This window comes from Oryctolagus cuniculus, chromosome 1, assembly GCF_964237555.1.
Source record: "Oryctolagus cuniculus chromosome 1, mOryCun1.1, whole genome shotgun sequence".
Taxonomy (NCBI): domain Eukaryota; kingdom Metazoa; phylum Chordata; class Mammalia; order Lagomorpha; family Leporidae; genus Oryctolagus; species Oryctolagus cuniculus.
Window position 1 is genome coordinate 71377125 of NC_091432.1, and position 15663 is coordinate 71392787.

Consider the following 15663-nt stretch of genomic DNA (forward strand, 5'->3'; position numbering starts at 1 on the left):
ACTGCTCAGCTTTTCTGAATGTGGAATTCTCAGCCAGAGAAATAATTTCCTGGAATGGTGCCTGGAACACATGGGGTGCTCACTGAAATTGTATTTGCAAATCCTCCATGGCATGAAGGCAAGGAAAATGTAAAACGCTCTCTATTCCAACTTCTTCAGGAAGACGCAAACTTGCTAGGGACCCTTAAGAATAATATATATAATAGTGGAAAGAAAGGGATGGGGACACGTTATGGCTATGTTTGCTAGGCTTGGCATCTCATTCTCTCTGAAATATACAAATACCGAAAATTTAAATCCTTGCACTTTCACTGCATTGGAGCATACTGCTATAAACATTTTTGGTAGCTTCTTCACCATCCATTTTCGTCTCCCTCCTTGCTAACAAACTCCTAATTAAGATCAGGGTGGCCATATGCCCAGCTTACACAACAGAATTCCCCAGTCTCCTTTCTGAGTTTGTGACACAATTCCTAATGAAATTCTAAATGAAAGTAACTCCTTGGAGCTTTAGTGAAGACTTTGCAAATGCAGACAAACTCAGCTGGCATTTACCCTTTGCTCTTTGATTTTTCTTTCTTCTCATTTGCGGTAATGGAGACTGAGCAGCCATATTGCTACTCCGATGAATCATGGAGCCAAGATGCCAGCCTGGCGAGGCTTCTTGTTGCAGGAAGAAATTAAAACTGCTACTTGGTTAAACCAAGGTAGAATTTCTGTTCCATAAAGCTAAATGCATGCTTTAAGTGATAAAAGGATTTTGTAAAATGGTAAGTTCTTCTACAGAATCTGACATATAGTGTCAGATATCAATAAATGCTGATTCCTTCCTTTTTCCTTGGTAGGATAGAGAAAACACATGAAAGTTGAGGACAGAGGAGTAAGAATGTACTGCAACTGTCTTGGTTATAAATGGAAGAGTGGCCAAAAGGGGAGCAAAATCAAGAGATGAGAGTCAGAAGTCTGGCTGTCAGAGGAGACCATGGTATATGTTGAATGTTCCATTTTGCAAAGAAACAGACTCAGTATGGATGAGTAACTGACCAGTCTGAGATGACCTGACAATAAGAATCATCCAAGATTTAACCTGCGCTGTCTGATTAGGATGATGCCGTTTTCATTATAAAGGTATCGTACAGGCTATGTTCCAAAAAGAGTCACCTTAGGTTTCTTTAGGACTTTTATATTTGCATGAAATATGTTAAAAATAAAAAAGGAAAGGAATGTTAAGAATCTTTGTTGTATTCACATTTTGTCTCATGGAGTATCCAAACACACACTTGTCAGAGACAGAAGCACTAAAGCAGACAGATGTTGCCAGGCCATAGGTCATCACGGTTGTCCAGGTGGCCAAGGACCTGAAGATGCTACGCTGAAGTGAATGTTTAGGGAATATACTGCAGCCTGGACTGTCAATGTGGACAATTTGGATTACTTGTGCTCAAAAACATACTCTTTTTTTTTTTTTTACAACCTGCTTTACTAACCTTTGAGCTACTTAGCCTGTGGTTTTGCTTTGCCCAAATGTAAAATGGAAGTAATACACAATTCATCAAGTTCATTGAAAGAGTAAACAGATCAATACAATTAAGATGTTCAACATAATACACATAGTAGGTACTCAACAAAGCATGCTATTTTGATCTTTACTTTTCCAGTCTAACAAAACAAGTAGAAACAGGTTCACAATCAAAAATATAACTATATTATAAATATGCAGGAGGAAATTAAAAGTATGTGTCCACATGTTTATGGAAACAGAAAGCTGTTGAAAATCAAGCATCTCAGCTGTTTCTGAGTTTTCTCATTAATATTTGTTTTCTCTTTTATTACTATTGTTTTCTATCAGACAAGGAGTAACAGGTGCCAAAGTTTAAAGAAAAACATGGGATTCTAAATATCTATTCATTATCTATTTTTCATCTTGGGAATTATGTGGAGGTGCGAGTGAGAAGAACCTAATTCAAGACATCATTCATCTTAAGCTGAAGAGCTCTGTAATGTGCTTAGAAGTTTGGGCTGGGGCCGGCTCCGTGGCACAGTAGGTTAATAACCCTCTGCCTGTGGTGCGGGCATCCCATATGGGCGCCGGTTCTAGTCCTGGCTGTCCCTCTTCCAATCCAGCTCTCTGCTGTGGCCTGGGAAAGCAGTAGAGGGTGATCCAAGTCCTTGAGCCCCTGCACCCACATGGGAGACAGGGAGGAGGCATCTGGCTCCTGGTTCCTGGCTTTGGATTGATGCAGCTCTGGCCGTTGCGGCTATCTGGGGAGTGGACCAACGGAAGAAAGACCTTTCTCTCTGTCTCTACCTCTCACTGTCTGTAACTCTACCTCTGAAATAAATAGATAAAATCTTTAAAAATAAAAAGAGATTTTGGCTGAGGCTGTCCAGCTGAGGAAGGTGAAGTCTCCTCATGGACCATGAGGCCTCAGACTATGGGGCTTAACCTAGGCAAGGCACAAGAAGACCAATCATCCTAGCTTGCAGAGGACTTTTCCTACATTTTGCATTGCAGTGTCACATATGAGCAAACCTTTCAGTATGGGGAATGGGCAATTTGCTTACCATAGCAGGAATTATAATTAGCAGAAGGCAAAATACCAAACCTAAACAGATACACAGATTTTTAGTAGATATGAGGATACTTCAATGAGGCTGTGGAAAAATGAAATTAAAAGATAAGTTTATGTTGGTGCAAAAATTTATGGATAGTTTCTTCATAATATTCATTTCCCACAAATTTAAAAAAAAATTCTCATATTAAATTTTATCCTCTAAATTTGTATCTTTCCTGAATGCTAAAGGAATTAGCTGTATTCACCTATAGTCAAACCTATATGGTTAGGAGAAAAAATGCTGAGAGATCTGGTTGTTTTTCTTCTGCCGACACTCACTGTGTCTCCACTGTTTGTGTATTTATTTGCAGAAAGTATTTATGGGTGCATTTCTCTCTCTGGAATCTGAAGAGTTGACCTACACTACTGGTAATGGCAACAGCAGAGTAAACCAACATCAGAACAAAGACAACTGATGCAGATATTGCAGGTGAGGGCAGAACTACTCAAACTTGTGCACCAGTGTGCCAAGTACAAAGAAGGTATGCTACAAAGCCTTTCTCTACCTGAGTCTAATAAGTAAGGTAATAGGAATAGTTCTCATTCACTATTATATAAATATATATTTGAAAGTCATGCACAGATTTTCCATAATATACATTTTCTGTACACTGTTTAAGGACTCCTTGTATGGACAGATTTCAGAAAACTTTTGTACCAAAATAAACTTTATCTTTTAATTCCATTTACCATGGCCTTTTTCAAGTGCCCTTTTATATTTTCATTTTTTTAAATGGCCAATTTTAACACCTAGATATTGGAACTGTGTTTTCATAGGTGCTTGCGTTACATCTTTCAACAATTTTATAAGGTGGTGCAGACACAAAAATGTTCAGATTCAGAGATGAGCTTATGGATGGATGCAGTGTACAGTTCAAGCTACACTAACAATGATGTGGACCACCCTTAGATGTGTCTTTTAGTCACAGAAAACTTGTTTATATTCACCTGTAAAACATTGTCTCCTATTTCCCAAAGTAACTTTTAGTATCAAACATAAGAAAAGAAACATGAAATTACATTGCAAAATGCTATCCAGAAATAATCATGCTTCTTCTTATCACCTGCCCCCTGACTCACACTTGCAATAACACATTTTGCAACTTTGGGCCATTTGTTTAATCTTTCTCAGAACAATTAAACAAAAAATAATCCAAGGGAGGAGACCATGTCCTTAGCCTTTATCAGAGCCCACCATGTCCCCTTTAAGATACAACAAACACATACAACATCAACAGCAGATGCAGCTCCCCTTCAAGTCCCTTTGAACTGGAGATTCCATTCTCCATTCCTGGTCTCAGCCTAGTCCTCACCTATGCATCTAAAATTTGACTATTTGTCTTTTGAAAATATAGAAACAGCCCCAAAACATGAGCTTAGATTAAATGCCATGTTTTCTGAATGCTAATTAGGATGATTTATCTGACAAAGAGAAATTTAATCATTTGTATAAGCATCTCTCAGGGGATTTTGTTTTTAACTTCTCAATTTCACAGCCATGTCATAGAGATTCACTTTTGTTTTTACACTGGGTAAATACATGGCTTCCTTTAATACTGGATAGTTTCTCATCCTTTTCTTATATGTTGATAGTTTTGTATATTAGAGCAAGACAAATTTTGCATTTGAAGAAAGAATTTGATTGTTGATTTTAAAAGTTTTACATTTCCAAATAGACGTACTCTTGGTTTGAAATTTATAGAAGGCATTGAACCTTTTGGTAAATGTTTTCATTAGTTGTTATTTGACAGTTAAATTACTTGCTAAGTTTTTATTTGATATTAAGTTATTGACAGTAAGTGATCTGGGAAGCCTGACCTCTTCCCTCATTTCTCTGTTCTCTTCAAGATGGGAAATTGAATCTATTCTGAAGAACTCCCCAGAATGTCCAATTTGATCTTCATACCTTATAAAAGGGATGGCTAACAATTTTCTGTAATAATTGCCTGGCTACATATAGAAGAAATGATGATTTCACAGCTAGATTTAACTTGCCATGGGCACAGTAAACAGACAAAACCTCCCTTTTCAAACCATACTAAGGGAGAGAGTTTTACTAGTGACTTCAAAATTTATAGGTAAGGTAGTCATCATGTTTAATCTCAAAATGAGGACATATCTTTCCTCATGAGCACTGTCTACCACACAGATAAAAAACCACTATCTGAATATGTCTGTGACTAGATATTTCTATCTCAGGCCACTAAAGATGAGGGACAGGACTGAGTACCCTCTTGGCTGACATTAAAGGTTGCCTCTGTGGTCTAATTTACCAGAAAACAGGAGGAAAAGGAGCAAGCTAGGCAGCCGGAACAATGTAAGGATAGGTGGCAGGCCAGTTAACAACTGTTTTACAAAGTGATCTGCCATTGAGGAGACCCAACAGGCCAATCCACCCCAAATGGCATTGGTTTTTGATGTGGACAGCCAAGGCTTTGGACAGACAGCAGTCATGAAGAACACTGTCAGTGATGCATTGACCTGGGTCAATGAAAACCGAACTGTGCTGGAGTCAAAGGACTCCCAAGTCAGAGTCGCAGACCTTATTGGCTCTAAGCTGAAAAGCCCTTCACTTGGCCCAGCTTCCAAAATGATCACCAGTGATGAGGGGATGACCAAGCAGGGTCAGTAACCTTGCAGCCGGAACTGTAAATCTCCTTTTAGAGATGCTGCCCTACCTTCCATTCAGGCCAGCTCTCCTCCCAGGCCAGCTCAGTAATGGAAGTCAAGACTTGAAAGAATGACATTCTCGATGGCCATGAATATGAAACCTCAGTTGGAAACAGTTTCTTCAAGCTGGCTCTGTGTCTCCTTTGAAAGGCCACCTCCAGCTGCAACCCTGTTTTGACTGATGTTCCCTACTGTGCCCCTACCCAGCTTGAAGAAGCCAGAGTGGTCATTGTCCCATACCTCCTAACAGAAGTTAGGGTCCATTCTTCTGGGTCAGGGAATGTGAGGAGTCAGAATAGGTACAAAATGAGGGTGCAAAATGTTTGCTTTCCCCTAAAGTTATCCTTAGCAATGTCAAGAGTGCCATAGGGCTGGTGCTGTGGCACAGCGGTTAATGCCCTAGCCTGAAGGGCCAGCATCCCATATGAACACCAGTTCTAGTCCAGCTACTCCTCTTCTGATCCAGCTCTCTGCCCTGGCCTGGGAAAGCAGTGAAAAATGGCCCAGTTCCTTGGGCCCCTGCAACCACGTGGGAAACCTGGAAGAAGCTCTGGCTCCTGGTTTTGCATCAGCACAGCTCCGGCAGTTGTGGCCAATTGGGGAGTGATCCATCGGATGGAAGACCTCTGTCTGTCTGTGTCTCTCTCTCTATGCCTCTGCTCTCTCTGTGTAACTCTGACTTTCAAATAAATAAATAAATCTTAAAAAAAAAAAAAGAGAGTGCCTGCCTGCTCCTAAGGAGGAGCTTCCAATCTTATGAGAATAGCAAGAGTGTGGTTACTCCACACTTTTGAATACTTGGCTCACTATAAAACAAATAAGGAATCCCATCCTTCTGAAAGCTCTTTTGTTTTATCATGAGCAAGCCAGACAGGGTAAATAAGAGCACAAATCAGTTCTTTTGATGGGATTCTTCCCACCTTGTACTGATCGACAGTTTCTCTTTTCCCCAAAATAGTACTTAAAAAACCCATTACCACCAGCCCCTTTGGGTTTTGCCTCTTTTAACCCCCCCCCTCCAGGCCAGTCTGGCTGGAGTTCTCTGGCTTAAATAAATCTTGCTTTTAAATACAAAAAAAGTAAAAATTGTTCATATAAAATAAACTGGAATGTTGATACAGTCTTATATCAATAAGTAACACCCATATCTACTTCCAAAGAAAAAGAAAGTGAAAGGATCTAAATTGTCTATACTGAATAGAAAAATATTAGTTTCTGAAATATACCGGTTTTTAAAAATGCCATATAAAGTTGCCAGCATCCATACAGTGCCAGTAGTGTTTTGTCAATGCAAAAAGAAAGTCAAATAATAATTTTGGTAATATTGAAAACCAAAATCCCAACTGGTCTGAAGGATTTTGAGTTAGATACACAACCTATCTCAAAATAGTAATGATATCTTATTCCAAAAGTTTCCTAATATTTATGATGCATTGATTAACAGAAACAGGTAAAGTCTACAAAAGAAGAAAAATAAATAGCCAAGAAATATATGAAGAGATGCTCGTATGATCGCATTTCACAATCCAAAACTACAATGAGATATATTATCTCATTCCAGTTAGAATGACCATTATCAAAAAGAGAAAAAATACATAGAGGTCCAATTCCTGCCTTCTTGATATCTCACAAGGGGGAAAGGGAAGGACTATCTCATGACATTCTATATGGGTTCTAATTCCTCTGGACTCAATCACTTTTTAATATCTGCACTTCTCAATACTATTGCACTGGAGATAGTTTGCAATATTAACTGTGAGAAACATTCAGACCACAACAGCTGTTACTAAGTGATAGAATAATCACGTGTAGTAGATCTATTATGTGACATTGTACAAGATGATCAAGGGGTTCCTGCTTTCCAGACTCACCATGCTGTTCTGGTTCTCTTTGCCTATGTTGTGAGCTACTTGATGAGTTTCCAAAAAATTTCAGCCTTATTAATCAGGAAAGAAGTTCTATCTGTTGCTATTTGTCAACTAATTCTAAATGAGATCAGAAGCTCATTCTGCACAAAAGCTACAATATGTGCAAAAACACGGAGAACTGAGAGCCCCAAACACTGTATCTGGAAGATGAGGATTAAGGATATAAGAGTAGAATTCATTGGGAAACAGTTGGAAAGGCTAGAAGTGAAATCCTGATGTAACATGTTAGGTGACTTTCTCAAGACCTCTTAGAGGATCACATAATTTATTCATAAACTCACATTACTGTGTTTATTTTTATAAAGAGGATATTAATGTCTAAAATCTTAAACTGCTCATTCAAGCATGTTAGTGCTGATGTTGGAGCTAAGCCTCACATTTGACTGACAGAGATTGGATTCATGATTCCTTCATAGATTTCCTTCTCCTTCAGTTATAGTAAAAATGATGGCAAATATTTTTGATCATTCAAAATAGACAATACAAACAATAGTATATTGTCCAAACACAATCGGTGCTCAGTAATAATAGTTTCATATCAGAAATCTATCGATGAAAAATTGGGAGCATTTCAATTGATTTATAAAATAATCTGTGACAAAATGAAATAACTAGCTTATTTAACATGACATATTTTAGAAAACTGAGAAAATTTCCTTTATTTTCTAATTGTTATTTGCCAACGACAAAGAGAAAACATAATATTCAATTATGAAACTTTAGAACATTTCCTTTAAGGTTAGAGACAGGAGATTGTAGTTACCAGTAATACCGCTTAATGTTAATTGAATGGTGCACTATACAAGCAAGCAAAAAAAGAAAAAAGATTTTAAATTTTGTTCATTTTAATTTTATTTAGGAGGCAGAGAGAAAGAGATTTACTATTCATTGGTTCACTTACTAAATGTCTGCAATACCAAGGGCTGGACCAGGTCAAAGCAGCAGCCAGGAACTCAACCTGGGTCTCCCCACAGAGACCCAAGTACTTGAATCATCATCTGCTGTCTTTCCAGGGTGTGAATTAGAAGGAATCTGGATTGGAAGTGGAGCCAGGACTCAACCAGGCCTTCAGATACAGGATGAGGGTGTCCCAAGCAGCATCTGAACTATACTAAATGCCCACCCCAAGAAATTTGAAGATCGGAAAGGAAGGGTCAAAAGTATAACTAGTGCACATGCTAGTATGATGTACCTAGGATATCAATCAGCAGAAAAACTGTTGAAACTGATTAGAAAATGTGAAAAGAATTCATGACTACATATTCGATATGTGCAATCAAGTATATCCCTCTCTACCAACAACAAACCATAGAATGCAAGACAAAATGAAACACTACTAAAAGTACGATGAATTATCTAAGAATTAATTAATGATGAATAGACAATCAGTCACTTCAAAAGAATTAAAAAATATAAAACTACATTTGCCAGCTTCCCTTGTATACTATTATATGGCATCTGGTAGATAGGATACAAGAGAGGTAGATTCCAACAACTTCCACAAAGCTTTAGCAAATTCCCATAAAATTGTTCAGCCCTCCTTGGATTGAGGAGGTGAAACTTGTCAAAACAGAGCATGAGAGGTTGTCAGAAGGTCCCACAGAATCTAAGTTCTGATAAGTGCATGCCTGTAAGGAAACTAGAGGCCTGGTAAAGAACCTCCTAGAAGGATGAGACCACCACTGGACAGCAAGGCACCAGCTGTGGACTAACTGTGGCCTAACCACCCTGCTCATGCAGGACCACAAATAGGCGTCATACATCAATGGATCAATGATCACTTGCATAGTAGCATGTGTTAACAAAAATGAAGCTGGAGCCCTTTAAAAGTATAGCATATGCCTTGTCTAAATAAGATCGGAGTCGGCGAACTCAAAATGCTTCCATAGCCTTGGCAACTCATGACAAGAGGCTAGGGTGATTACTGACGCCATAAACAAGAATGTCAAATTGCTAAGTCAACAACAGGAGTCACTGTGCACTTACTTCTCATGTAGGATCTCTGTTCTTAACGTGTTATACAATGTGAATTAACACCATACCTAGTACTGAAACAGTATTTTACACTTTGTGTTTCGGTGGGGGTGCAAACTGTTGAAATCTTTACTTAATGTATACTAAATTGATCTTCTGTATATAAAGATAATTGAAAATGAATCTTGATGTGAATGGAATGGGAGAGGGAGCGAGAGATGGGAGGGAAGTCATGGGAGGGGGAAAGCCATTGTAATCCATATTCTGTACTTTGGAAATTTATATTCATTAAATAAAGGTTAAAAAAGTATAGCATATGGTGATAAATCTAAAAATGGATTTAAAGATAATATAAAGTTCAAGGAGAGACATTTCTAATTGTCTTTATGATATTGGGGCTTTCAGAGAGTTCTTAAACACAATTTAAAAAAAAATGCAAAGAGAAAGCTTGTTTGGGTTTCATCAAAAACAAAGGTTTCTATTGGCCAAAGAATATCATAGACAAGTATGAGATAGGAGAAAGTATATCGATGACCTAAACAACAAAAACAATGATTGGGATATTAAAATCTCCCACAAATCAGTAAAAAACAGCCAATAAGTATAGCTTGAGATTTCATTAACTACAGAATAAATGCATAGTTTTATGATGTCAAACACAGTAATGCCTAATTTATTTTTAAAATGCATCTATTTTAAATAGTAAGTATATATTTTAAAATATTATTAATTTACAAAATGATAGTTATATTGAAATTTCTTCCTTCCTCCCTGGTCCTCCCGTTATAAATGCTTGCACCTTCTTGGATGGTAGCACAATGGAATGCTGAAAGTTATTGCTCACCTGCTTTCCATATGGGTTGTGTCAATGACCATAGTTTTACACATAGAATGTTTTAAAATTTCAGTAATTTTCTGAATCCCATCGAACCATGTATAAGTGTGTATGTGTGTGTAAAACATCTAAAACATTACCATTTCATAATCAATAGATGTGTCAGAGTTTAAAATTTACGTAACACGGCCGGCGCCGCGGCTCACTAGGCTAATCTTCCATCCTTGTGGCGCCGGCACACCGGGTTCTAGCCCCGGTCGGGGCACTGGATTCTGTCCCGGTTGCCCCTCTTCCAGGCCAGCTCTCTGCTGTGGCCAGGGATTGCAGTGGAGGATGGCCCAAGTGCTTGGGCCCTGCACCCCATGCGAGACCAGGAGAAGCACCTGGCTCCTGCCATCCAATCAGCACGGTGCGGCCATTGGAGGGTGAACCAATGGCAAAGGAAGACCTTTCTCTCTGTCTCTCTCTCTCACTGTCCACTCTGCCTGTCAAAAAATAAAAAAAAAAATAAAATAAAATTTATGTAACACACAGTTAATGAAAAAAGCTCTTAGGGTCTGTGAGAATTGTAATCTCCCAGAAAGTCACAGGAATTTTAGAAAAATCATGTAACTTTTTGTAATCAAGTGTGTCTATACCCTAACACAATTATTTGTCATGTCTAATTAGTTTAGGAACTACATGTGATTTGATCCTAGTCAATGGGACATGAGAGAAAATCTGTTAAGTGATATCCAGGAAAAATTTCAGAAGGACTTAAAGAGAGGACAAGTGTTCTGGCAAGAGCTGGCCTGTCTTTAAATAATTCTTGGGACCAAGTTAGGCATTGGGCAGTCATAAGGTGTGGTGGAATGAGAAGGTGAGAAGGTCATGTCAAGATGGCTGTTGACAACAGAAACTGCCTGGCAACAGGCCGTGATTGGATGGCTTTGGAAACCACATGACAACAGAGCCTGACAACAGGCTGTTATTAGATGGTTTCAGAACTGCCTGGCAACACAGCCTGACTGGCAACAGGCTGTGATTGGATGGCTTTGGAAACTGCCTGGCAACAGGCTGTGATTGGTTAGGGCATAGACCGCCCCTTGACTGGATTGGCTGCTTTGGCTATATAAGCAGCTGCAGCAACTGAAATAAATGAGTCTGCAGGCTGCTTGCCTCAGGCCTGCTTTCACCCGACTCCCAGGTCTGGGTGGTGACTCCACGCCTCTTGCCCCCACAACGCTCCTCCTCTCAGAAATGAATCCACTGCAACAATAAGAGATGTTATCCTGGTTTGACAGAGTGGAAATGCAGGAAGGACTCTGAGAACATGATTGAATCTTACACTTATCCTGTATCCAGCAAAGTACAACAGGAGGCCATAAATGTCCTCATTGGTTAAACAATTGCAAATCCTGGATCTTCATTCATGTGGCCAATGGCATCCTAAATACCACAGGACTCATTTCGTTTATGTCCACTCAGTAGATGTTTAAAACAAGGCACGGAGACGTAAGGCACAAGTCCCAAGTGCACATACCTGGGATTGAGTTGATAAACAAATCAGACAGTCGATATCAGATGGAGTTGCTAGCTGACTACGTGGAAATATTTTTCAGCAGACTTGAAGCATAGAATGCAAAGCCTACCATAATACTTTTATTAGCTCCATACATGTAATCCACCAGGCTGAATAAGTTAGGGGTGAAGATACAGTAAAGGGCCCAAGGGTTGTAGTCAAAAAATCAATGTTTGCATCTTGTTTACTGTATAGTTTGAGAAACTCATTGATCCTCTTTTTTTTTTAACTTTTATTTAATGAATATAAATTTCCAAAGTACAGCTTATGGATTACAAAGGCTTCCCCCCCCATACCGTCCCTCCCACCCACAACCCTCCCCTTTCCCACTCCCTCTCCCCTCCCATTCACATCAAGATTCATTTTCGATTATCTTAATATACAGAAGATCAGCTTAGTATACATTAAGTAAGGATTTCAACAGTTTGCTCCCACACAGAAACATAAAGTGAAAAATAATAGATGATTTTTTTAAAATGATGATGAAATCAGATCAGACCTATTGTCATGTTTAATCCCAGTGAGAGTGAAGTTGGGAATTGATAATTTCTTTTTTTTTTTTTTAACAGAAGATCAGTTTAGTATGCATTAAGTAAAGATTTCAACAGTTTGCAAGAAAAAGAAATTAAAGGGATACAAATTGGGAAGGAAGAACTCAAACTATCCCTCTTTGCAGATGACATGATTCTTTATTTAGGGGACCCAAAGAACTCTACTAAGAGACTATTGGAACTCATAGAAGAGTTTGGCAAAGTAGCAGGGTATAAAATCAATGCACAAAAATCAACAGCCTTTGTATACACAGACAATGCCATGGCTGAGGAAGAACTTCTAAGATCAATCCCATTCACAATAGCTACAAAAACAATCAAATACCTTGGAATAAACTTAACCAAGGACGTTAAAGATCTCTACGATGAAAATTACAAAACCTTAAAGAAAGAAATAGAAGAGGATACCAAGAAATGGAAAAATCTTCCATGCTCATGGATTGGAAGAATCAATATCATCAAAATGTCCATTCTCCCAAAAGCAATTTATAGATTCAATGCAATACCAATCAAGATACTGAAGACCTTCTTCTCAGATCTGGAAAAAATGGTGCTGAAATTCATATGGAGGCACAAGAGACCTCGAATAGCTAAAGCAATCTTGTACAACAAAAACAAAGCTGGAGGCATCACAATACCAGATTTCAGGATATACTACAGGGCAGTTGTAATCAAAACAGCATGGTACTGGTACAGAAACAGATGGATAGACCAATGGAACAGAATTGAAACACCAGAAATCAACCCAAACATCTACAGCCAACTTATATTTGATCAAGGATCTAAAACTAATTCCTGGAGCAAGGACAGTCTATTCAATAAATGGTGCTGGGAAAATTGATCCTCTTTGAGTCTGAGCTAACTCTTCTGTACAATGCAAGTAACAAGACTTCTCCCAATGGTTTGGGAATTGTTGATAGACCCAGATGTTTTACAGATGAAAACACATGGGGCCAATGATATACAAACTATAAAATGTTACATTCCTTTGAGAAGGAGCTCTGTTGCTAATTTCTTGTCCTTGAGAACTAAGGTAAATCATTTAAATTCTAAAGCTGAGTGTTAACATAAGGAATGGAAAGACTTAGAGCACAACAGACAGCTTTTACATTTGGGGGGGGTCAGTGAAATCTTATAAAATATATGTATTTCTCCTTTCTATACAAAATAAGCATTATTTTGGCAATCATGAAGAAGCTGTAAGAATTATTAGAAACAATTAACAAAGCCTTTCCAGGGCAGGTGATTTAGGCTCCCACTTCAAGGGCCTGGTATGTGCAGGCTCGATAAGGAAGTTGTTTCTCCAAAGAACATTTTCATTTATGTGTTGCATAGATTGTCTGAAAGGTAACATATTTGTGTATCTACACTATGGTTTTAGCAGCCTAGCAACCTACAGCCGTAAATAATTGAAAAAAAATGTGAAGGACTTCTGTACTAGTTTATAGTTTATAAGTATTTACATATTATAATAATTTATCTGTTCAAAAAGCACTTGTGTTATATTTATAATTTTTGAGTATAATTAGGGCAGGAATTATTATTGTTTTTATCTTATTGTTGATATTTTCTCAGTAATAAAATTTAGAAAAATTGAGTTTTTACAAATCCCAAAGGTCTGAAAAGGTAAAACATGATCTCAAACTCATATTTGTTTCTTGGAAAGGTACTGAACTGTCCACTAAAATAGAAATATGAACAACCACTATTACTAATCCCCTACTATATGCCATGCACTCTCTATATATTATCTAATTTAATCTGCACACAAAGACTATGTAATAGCTACTATTATCCCCATTTTTTATCTGATAAAGGAAAGTAGACCACAGCAAGTAAGGAGATTCATTCAAGACCATATAGAAATGCATGATGAGTCTGACAGCAAAGCAGATGCTTCTGTGCACTTGTGCCCGCTGTCCCCAGCTAAGTGACCACACTTCATGTAAAATGAGCAAATCATCTGAATTTCCCCCCTTCATGCAGCATGGCTTTCCTCTTTTCTGAATCTTTTCCATAATAACTGTTGAATAGCATAATTTCAATTTGGTTCCCAGATGGATATCCAGGCCCCCAGATTCCATCACAGTAAGACAAACAATGACCATACTGGCTCAGTGTAGGTTAAAAATTCTTGTTCTCTTGCTTATTGTCTGTGTACAAAAATCACTTAAGAAAGTCAGTTTACCTTAAGCCCTGGTTTCTGGGTTTAAAGTACATGGCTCAGCACATCGTCTTTCTTCTCACAGATTTGTATTGAGGACAAAAGTGGGTAACAAATGCTTACTTTTGTAAACTGTGATTTTTGTTACATGTGTAATTAATTTCCTATAGTAGTATTTCATTAACAATATACTTATTTGCTAAAATAATACTAACTATTTTTGTGTGAAGTATTGTGCTTATTTTACATAATTATCTTTTGTACACCATCATTAAATGGTAAGAATAAAATAAAAACTCCCAACATTGCATATGAGGAAACTGAGGACTTAGTTGTTTAAATAATTTACCCAAGGTCATATATTTGTCCATAAAATATGGTCCTTCTCTGTGATAATTTACATAAACTAATAATAAAGACAATAATTCCACAGAGGGAAAAATCTGTGGCAATAAATGGTGTTCCATCCTCAGTAACTGTAGAGAAACCACGTAATTTAAAAATAATGTTATGACACCACATCAGTAAACTGTTCGACTCTGACATGGGAAGGAGATAAGATGTCAATCAGTGTACAGGGTCAACACTGGACAACTGACCAATCTGAGCTATTAGTTATTTGCTGGGGATACCAACAGAGTATTTTTATCACTGTTCAACACCCTGTATCCAGTATTCACTCATTATCACAGATGCAAGCCTCAAATGTTTAGGCTGTTTATTCATCAGTTCATCTGCATATGAAATCTGTCCTTTAGGGTCTGTTAAAGGACACGTGATTAGTTTTGATCATAGCATTAATATAATTTGGATTTTGTTTCTCTTCATGTGTCACTCATTCATTCATTTATTGAGTAAATATTTACTGAGCATAAATTACATGTAAAATACCTGATCCAAAGATTATGAATAAAGATTTGGAACACAAAGGCATGGTTTATAGACAAGTATTAAGCATCTTTTATTTCTATTTGGTGTTCAGGAATCAAAAGCACTTGATCTGAGACTCAAGAAGAAATAAGTAATGTCAGTAACCCTGGATCTGGACACATATTTCATACTTTGCCACTTTATATATGAAATCAGCCATTTGTGGTCAATTATTCTCATCATTCATACTGTCTTGAAGAAGCCTAAATATCCCAGATATGGAATTTAGATGGGAAACATCTTGAGCTAAAGTTCACAGAAATAGTCAACATTGGTGTGACTTCAAATGCAATAGCCATATCACAGTGTATACGGTATCACACTCCTCAAGGTCCATTCTGGAGGAAAGTACCTAAGCAGATTTTCTTATTGAAGAGAAAGGAATCAACACTCTTCAAAGAGCAGTGTGTCTACAAGCAGCAGGTAATTATGAAA

General features: G+C 37.8%; 1 protein-coding gene and 1 pseudogene across 5 annotated transcripts in view; one reads left to right on the top strand and one right to left on the bottom strand.

Annotated features, from left to right (window-relative positions):
• The window catches only part of TENM4 (teneurin transmembrane protein 4), a 2118216-nt gene that overhangs the window by 1662381 nt on the left and 440172 nt on the right, over nucleotides 1–15663 (bottom strand). The window lies entirely within an intron of this gene.
• LOC138846045 (dnaJ homolog subfamily B member 6-like) overlaps nucleotides 5017–15663 on the top strand; it is a 29228-nt pseudogene continuing 18581 nt past the window's right edge.